Here is a 9,366-nt window from a genome sequence, read left to right on the forward strand (position 1 = left end):
CTAAATCCCACAAGAAAAATATTAAGTATTTCATGACCCTTTGAAAAAGTAAGAGTTTACATCTGGTCTATCAGAACCGAGTAAAGTGAAAAAATATTTAGCAGAGTATCACAACATCCGACACCTACCAGACGACGAGGGTTCTCATACATAGCTCAGTTAGTCATAGCGCTGTGAAGAAAACCTCAGGTGAAGATCCAGGTGAGGTATGTGGTTCCACGCTCCCTACCCTGTGGCGGAAGCTCAGAAACGGACCGGTCTGTGCTGTTGTAGTGGTATCTTTGGGCAAGATACTTTACCCTAATTGCTCAGGATGTCATGCGACGGGACTCCTGTATGTTGTTCAGTGAGGTAGTCACCAACTACTACAATGAGACCCCGCCTCAAAATGATCCTGGTTGTTCACAGGGCGATAAACCCAGCAAACAAACCGACCAGTCGATGTCGATGTGATATTATACCAGTTGGGTACGTCTCCAGAGATGGTTAACATTCCTTAAAACTTCAAAAAAAAAAAAAGGATGCAATAAAGACGGAAAGAATATCCCTCCTCTTAAACTTCACAAATTCACTGGTGTGTCCATGCCCCTAGTAATTACATGTGGAGGTAAGGACAGATCGGAGAACGGGACTTATGCCTGGGGATTTGGTTCATTTCAAAGCTTTAATATATATATAATAATTCCCAACTAAATCTTCAAAATTACACCACAGCACCTATACAATGTATGCGGTATGAGACGGCATGTATACAGGACGTCTGTGCTAAAGTTTCAAAAGTGAAATATGGAAAGTTGCCCCGGCTGGCCAATCTTTGTCGAGCGTTCTGAATATGGGCGTTAAAGAACCCCAAGATATCGCTGAAGCCGGAGCGCAATAAAAAGTTAAAAATAAATGAATACATAAATAATGAATATGTATATCTAGTATTTGGAGCGCACTTAGTCTTACTTTCCGACCTTGTTTTCTTACCCTGCTAAAGTTGTAAACCCCTGTGTCTACAATATTTGTCCTTTTCCGATTAATCGAGTCTTGTCTTACAGGTATTCACATTATTAATAAAATTGTTTAATATTTCTTTTCACTCTTGAATGTTTTCCTTATACGATGAAAACGTTTAATTGTTTTGGTAGGGATATTTTGTCGATAGTCCGAGCTTTCTCCGACCCATCGCCGCCTACTGACTGAAAACCAGCGTAGGAGTATTCTGACAGCGACCAATAGTAAATCGCATTTAGCCAGAATTTGACCCCTTGTGCATTGCTGTCAATGTCTTTTGTGCAATGGTTTGAACCGTAACCTTGTATATGGGAGAAAAGACTGGAATATAAACATTAAATAAAGATATTGAATCCAGTATAGCCCAACGACAAGATATCGCTTGTGTGAAGACCTAAATGAAGATATTTTTCTTCCTCATTTGACAATAACAGTTCTCGCGGTAAAAAAAAAAGCAATAAAAAAGTAAGCATGATCAAATAACGAACATTAACATAACGATTAAGGTTAACGAAGAAATAAGAAACAAAACCTGTATCGTCGAAATTGAGAATTTTCAAAATTGTGAAATAACGACATTTGTGAAATAACGAATTACCTCTACTAGCTGCCATACACATGCCCGTAACTTGTTAATTTATAGATTATTTCACTGCAATGAGAGTAAGCGAATCATACAGGGGATATTTGAATGACATTTGAAGCAGGATGTTATATTTAAATCCACGTCCATCTTTATCAAAGAAAATGTAAGGAAGTGTTCATCACACCCCCTCCCAATTTTCGGATTTTGCCGCTTACTGCTGTTGACACGGAAGAGTTACGGTTTCATGGAAAATAATCTAAAGATTCATTTACAAAGCTCCGCACAATTTTCCGGATGGCGCTGCTTCCGGATTTCGTTTGGATTATTAGCGTAACGTTACACATAACAGTTATACCTAACAACGATGGCGACTGGCCAGGAGATTTTGGAGGAATTGGCAGCAAGGTTTTTTTGTGTGTGTGATTTGTTTTTCTTAAAGGGAAAAAAACGTGATAAAAAGTTTATGGCATGACCATTTTAATAGATACCTTCCCACTTGGCCAACATATTCTAGTTGAACTTTGGGGTAGGAACAATAGAGAACAATAGGCTCTAATTACAGGTAGGTATTACCTGTGCTACAAAAAATTAATTCATTTCTCATTTTACACGATATTGCACAGAGAAAACACATTTACATATAATGCATACAATTATTGTAGTGTTCGTATTTGACACACAGCATTGCTCCAAAAAAATATTACAAAATTTACGTTTGTATCAAGGAGGACAACTTATGTTATTGTTCTTATGAAAGTACACATTTGAATTAGTGTTTTGATATTAGTTGTATTCATTATTTCATTAAACTTAATAATATGTGGTCTTGACCAATAACATTTATTTATAAAATTCTGTATATGAGCAGACAATGTACATTCAAGTAAGTAATGAAATTCATCACCAAGAACTGGATTATTACGATGTGGACATTTTCTTTCATTATACTCGATTTTGTGCCATCTGCCAGTTTCAACAATAAGTTCATGCTTGGTTGTACGAAATTTACAAACAGTGACTATTAGTTAAAGTATCTGAATAAGTTCAAAATGGCAGTTATCCTTTAAAATAACTTTTAACATATATTACACATCATTGTGTACATCATTATCCCATTCTGTAAGTACTGGTCATACAGACTTAATAACAGCCATACAGGATTACACTCGGAAGAATATTGCATACCCATAAGTTCATTTTAAATGCATTTAACAAAACTTATGTACGAAACAGGTTTATCATGTATTTCACAGTTTGTACATTATGCATACTAAAAATATATCGCAGTAAATTACTTTTATTATCTTTTTTTTTTTTTTTTTTTAAACTTTTTTAATGATTGAGAAAAAAGTTCATTACTATTTTCTAGTGTTAAAATTCGAACATTGTTAGGTAAGTTAATATAGGAATGGCAGATTATCAATAATTTAAAGTCAACTACTTCATTGTGATACACTGTATACAATTTATAATGTACATTTAGTGACACAACCCTACACCTTAAAGGCAATTCTGAGAAAGCAATTAAAAACTATATACTTTACATGACATTTTAACAGTTCAAGTAAAACAATTAATGCATGATAATTATCATTTAAACTTATTGAATAATAAAGCACTAACTACAGTATTACCTTAGAAATCACAGATACAGTTCACAGTTTCATCTAAATCTCTTCGATATAAACATACGCAAAGTCATTATTTATTAAATTTTTACCAGTGAAATTTCGATAATTATTATTCTATAAAAATTATATTTTTCACTAGTACACTAGTGATCACTGTTTCTGGTATTTTTCACTAGTGAAATATCACTTTTTGAAACATTGCTTACAAACGACAATGGAGGAACTTTAAAGTTGCCCCGATAGATTTTGCTATAGAAATGTCATAAACAGAATGTCCAACAGTATACATTTTTCACGAGTGAAAAATATAAAAATATTACCCCCGCTTGTGAAATATTTTTGGTATTACTGAAGACACTGTTAGATATCCTCTATATAGGGGAGGATATTGAATGGTTTCCCTTTGAATATAAGTTAAGGCGATAAGTCGAAAACTGACTATATGTGTCAGAAGGTACAGTATCGAGATTTCATAGGGGCAGATACCTATACCTTCTCACACATACAGTGCAGTTTGAGGATTGTCTCTAACTTAAAACACACTGTCTTTTGTGTAAATATAATCCAGAAATAGAAATATCAACCATGAATGCATACCTGTGCACTCTAGCGTATCAATCCCTTCAACACCTTTAAACCAGATACAGGTAAAGCACGTGTACTAACAGTAGATAGAGGTTTGTGTGAACCAGACGCAGGTTATGAGGGCAGAATGTTAGCTGTGATTAGATCTTTGTATGGTACTGTAAAATGTTGTGTTAAAAGCAGAGACGTGTATATCTGATATACACGTCTTTGGTTCAATTCAATTTATTTTATTCTTTACAGCTTATCAGTACATACAATAAATTGGCGGTCACAGCAATATAGCAGTGAAGTAATAATATCTATTGAGAATGGACAAATCTGTGGGGGGAAAACAACTTTATATCAACTTTTTCCTTAATTGTGTGACATCATATACATACTTACATAACATTGTTATATCTTAAAATTTAGTTGTACTAATTAATTGGATCATCTTAAATACTGATGTTTTTTTTCAACTAATAAGTTTCAACGCATCTTGATCTTAAGACTTGAAAATTTGGACAGATTAAGAGAAAGTGATATTCATCTTCTATGTCACTAGAGTGGCAAACTTTACACACACGCTTATTTCTTGCAGTATTTTGATATCGACCAGTTTCAATGTACAGGATATGTACTGAGAGACGTAATCTACTAAAAGCAATTAAAGCTAATGTTCATGATCTAATTATTTCCAGTGTGATAATGGATTATTTCAGGGCGATATTTTATCTCTATTGTTCTCTTTGTACGTCTATGATTGTGAAATGCATTTTTAAACGATAATTGTACATCGATCGAGATCCAAACTATTAATATATTTTTACATATGTATGCTGATGACAGTTTTGGCCGAGACTTCCGAAGGGCTACAACAGATGTTAGATTCATTATCAAGCTACACGAGTAAATGGGACCTAGCTGTGAATACAAGTAAGACTAAATGGTTGTTTTCCGTAATGGTGGAATACTTAGAAATAACGAAGTTTGGTATTACAAAAGCTGTAAATTAGAAACTGTTCTTCTTCCACTTATGGAACGTGTCTCCTAGAATGAAGCGACGACTGTCCATTGCGCATGTACGGATAAAAAATAATTAAATGAAAAATATAACTGATATAATCTGACATAATCTACATATTATATATAGTTATTGGTAAAAAAGGTATTGGTACAGTAGTGGAGAAGGCAACAGCAGCAAATATCAGGAGTGGTATTTTAGGTATAGGAGTGATGGCCATTTACACGACATACAATGAGGTTATACCCCCATCACACTAGGTCACGTTCCCACTACGTCCAACCACGTCCTGGGAAAAATTGAAGAACGCAATGCGAACGCAGAAAGAACTTGTACAACGTAGTAAAGACTCAATAGAGACCGATAAGGACGTGTTATGGTCTTCATGGACCTGGAGGACGTGAACAAACTTTGAGCATGTTAAAAAAAAGCGTAGCGAGGACGTGGTCCAATCGGGACGTAGTAAGAACGTAACAGGGACGCAGTACCAGCGGTATTGACGTGGTAATGACGTAACCAAAACCCAATGAGAACTTCATTGACGCAGTGGAAGCGTAGCGCTGATGGAAAGGATTGTATTACGTTCTCATTGCGTTGTCAGTGCGTTCTTGCTACGTCAATGTAGTTCTTATTGCGACCTCTCTACGCTTGTACAATGACCAAGGTACGCCAATACCACGTTGTTGATGACCACGTTAGGTTTCCAGTACGTTCTTACGGTGCTCATTAAGTTTACGACACGTCTGTCACAGGTTACCACCACGTCAAAACCACGTCCAGAGGATCGGCTGTATAAATACTCATTTCAAGTTTAATTCATTATCACTTTCGTTCAAACTACAAAAGAAGATGGTTACAAGTTATCAAGAACTTCTTATGCATCTTGCTCTGATTCAAGGACAACAGGTTTTTATTGATGCACAGGCCGCACTTTTGATGCTGCGAAGAAGGCGAAGAAGGAATAAAAGACAACCTAGGCTTTTTTGGGTTCGTCCTTGGCTCCCTCTGCCTCTCCCACCACGGCCTGTCTTGGACTGTCCGGATTTTCTCGGCGGCATATTGTGAATATTGCAGGGGAATGGAAAAAAGAAACAAGTCAAGTTGTATTTATAGGGAACGGGCAAACGCAGAGAGAACGTAGTAATTACGTAATGCACGCGTAGAAAGATCTTTTTGGACGTAGTAAGAGCGTATTAAGAACACACAGAGCGTGGTGCACGCGCGAACATGCGCGAGATAATGTCTTAGTGGAAACGTGTAGGACGTAGTAAGAACCCAGCAAGGACGTAATGAGGGCGTAATATGAACGTGACAACTGCAAAATTCTCCATTTTTGCCACGACCCCGCTGCGTTTCTCGAAATTTTAAGGACGCAGTGCGGTCTTCGTGGTCTTTGTCTTAGTGTGATGGGGGCATTAGACGTGGAATATTAGGTCTTCGTCTCCTGGGCGACTCAGGGGAAGTAACACACAATGGTAGGCAGGGTTAGTGATGTCCAGTCGGAAATGGAGAACATTTTGCTAACTGTGACCGAGTTAGCCCGAGTTTACTCTGGCCCTGACACCATGTCTGGTGTAGGCGTCAGGGCCAGAGGAAACTCGGGCTATTACTGAGTGTGATCCTGCTATTGCTGCTGTGCAAGAGTTTTACTACTGAGATTTATAAGTGACTGTAAAAAAATGTACTTATACACCAGTTAGCAGTCCAAAATCTTAACATAAAACAGCTACATGTAATGTATTGTAGTCACAGGTAAATCCCACACACCCATGGAAATAAAGTACAAAAAGAACAAAAGAATGTCTGCCGATTATGTTTTAATATATATTTCACGACAATCTAATTAAAACTATCCTTGTAATTTCCATTCCTCTATCAAATTTTACAATATACTGCAGTACAAGAGATGACCTCCCATGGGGTATTGTTAGATCTTGTATTGTAGTGTATCGTCGAAGACGGAATTTACAAGTCTGATTTTAATTAGATTGTATTTCACGAGTACGAAAAAATATTTTTACGGGTGCATATTCTGTCAATATGTTATATTCAAAGGGAAACCATTCAATTTTCCTTTTATTGTATTTTTATGCTAAACAAAAAATCTAAATTAAAAAATCAAATATATACTGTCATAGTGTCAAAAAGTGCGGGAATCAGTAAAGTAAATAACATGAAAAAGTATACCCGTTTAAATTTTTATGAAAATGTTCATGGTATTATTGATAATTTTTCTTCTTCTGATCATAAAGCCTAATGGAATTTGATTAAACGATTGATGAACTCTAGTGGAACATCACAAACTACACCAACTCTAGTAGATTCAGAAACTGAAAATGTTATTACTAGTGATGCTGATAAATCAAAGGAACTGTTACAGGTTCCATTGGTTTTTGCCCAGGAGCCAATTTAATAATTACCGGGTGATATTTGTAATACAATATGAGACAACCCATGAAATATGTTTTAAAAAATCAAAAGGTCCAAGGGGCCTGTTCTATTACCATTTTAATATCACCCTACATGGGAGTGTGACAGGGTTCCATTTTTAGTCAAAATAACGCACATTTAACTTTTTTTTGCTTCAAAAAGTTAGCATTTTCTTTAGAATGATATTTACTGCAAATCATAGATGCATTAATGCACCCAAAAATATCGATTAAAGAAATTACACAATCTTAAACCCCAAATATACCTGTATTTTTAAGCCAATGTCAAGCCATGTTCACTTTTTCGGAATTGGTACAACTACTTCCGGTTCTGGTTCACCCAAAATATTTAGCAATCATTTAGACCATTGTGTTAAATATCTATGGGGAAAATTTTTTGAAAATATACAACAATTTGCAGGGAGGTAAATTTTCAGAAGGAAATCCAATAGCCATGTACATGTGTTATCATAAAATAACTATTCAACTAAACAGACACCATGTAATGTAAATTGCACATAAATTATTTCAATCTATCCATTTTTTTCCGCATAATGAGGCACACTTATCAGCTAATCTTGATGATAACACAAAAGGAACATTGTCAACATTTTATTGGCAATGTTTCAACTTTGTTTGTTTGTTTGTTTGTTTTTTTTTGCTTTTTTTTAATGTCCCTTTTCTTATCAAAATATTGACAATGCAAAATAAATAATACAGCTTATATCTAAGTTTGGAAAGGTGGTAAGAGGAAATGGACCTCCCTGCATGAAGTCATCGACAACAAAAATATTGTACAAGTGTGAACACTCTTCAGTAGTGTTGTCATTATCAATTTAGTTATTCAAATTGCACTTGAGAATGAACACATTCCAACAGCAAATCATTATGATGGATGATACATGTATCATGCCTGTTTGTAAGGCAAGGTTTCGAGTACATTAAAAAGATTGCAAAACTGCTAGATCGTTAGACTCTCCATAAACTAATTGGATGAAGTCTTTATTTCTCGCTGAAGGTCTTTCTGTTGAAAACGGCAGCAGGATATGCATGAAATGCTATGTTCAATATGTAAGGAAAAAACCTCATTTAGAAGCTCAAGATGAATCCCAGACTGATCAGGACTGGGAGGAGGTAGGCGAGGTAATTGATGAACCCCCCTACTACTGCGCCATTTCCCCTGCTTAACATAGCAGACCTGAAATATGCATCTTCTTCCCATCGCAAATGTTCGATTTGCCTTCAGTACAATGCCGTATGTACAATTATTCCAAAACCTTTGCGACATTATCTGTTCATTAATAACAGACTTTGGTGTCCTCCCGATGCCCGCATTTGCCCCAAACATCTCATTGGAAGCTTTTTGCATCCAGACACCGAGGTCTCGATGCTTAACCTGACATGCCAAGTGTACTGGACGATTTGATCTCTGAAGACTTGCTTCTTTTCTTCTGGACAAAATTAAAAACTGGCCTGTCATGGAGGCAATTGTCATATCTGACAGTAACAATCCACAGCCTCGCTATCCAGCTACTTCCACAAGGTCATCGAGGCTCTGAACATCTCCCTTGTGCCACAAATGCATTGGTATAAATCATATAACACGCAAGGAACCACTGCACCAAAACACTTTTTGGTGACAAAGTGAGTGTAATTCTAGATGGAACTTACATTTTGTGGACAGGAAAAACAAATTACCTCAAGTTTATGTCTATTGTTTTACCAGATGGCTATGTATTGGACACAATTGGACCTTACTTCGGGAGTGTCAATGATGCGTCAATCACTAAACTCATCATTGACAGTGTTGAATTTCTGAAGGCTTGGCTTGTCCAATCATGACAATGTCATAGTTGATCTTGGGTTTAGAGATGTCCTTGATGTTCTTGCTGAGATGGGTAGGATGTAAAGATGCCATCCTTTCTGCCTGCTGGAAAATCCCAAGTTGATACATTCCAGGCAAATGAAGACAAAAACGTGTACCTAGAACTCGTTGGGCTTGTCGAGACATACCATGGTCGCTTGAAGAAATGGACTTGCTTTAAAGAAAAAATCTTCCCTCAAATGTTCTTGTGCCAGTCATTGGCAAACTTGTTCGCATGACAACTGCATTCCTAAATGCTTTCAGAG

This window comes from Pecten maximus, chromosome 6, assembly GCF_902652985.1.
Source record: "Pecten maximus chromosome 6, xPecMax1.1, whole genome shotgun sequence".
In the NCBI taxonomy this organism is placed as follows: Eukaryota; Metazoa; Mollusca; class Bivalvia; order Pectinida; family Pectinidae; genus Pecten; species Pecten maximus.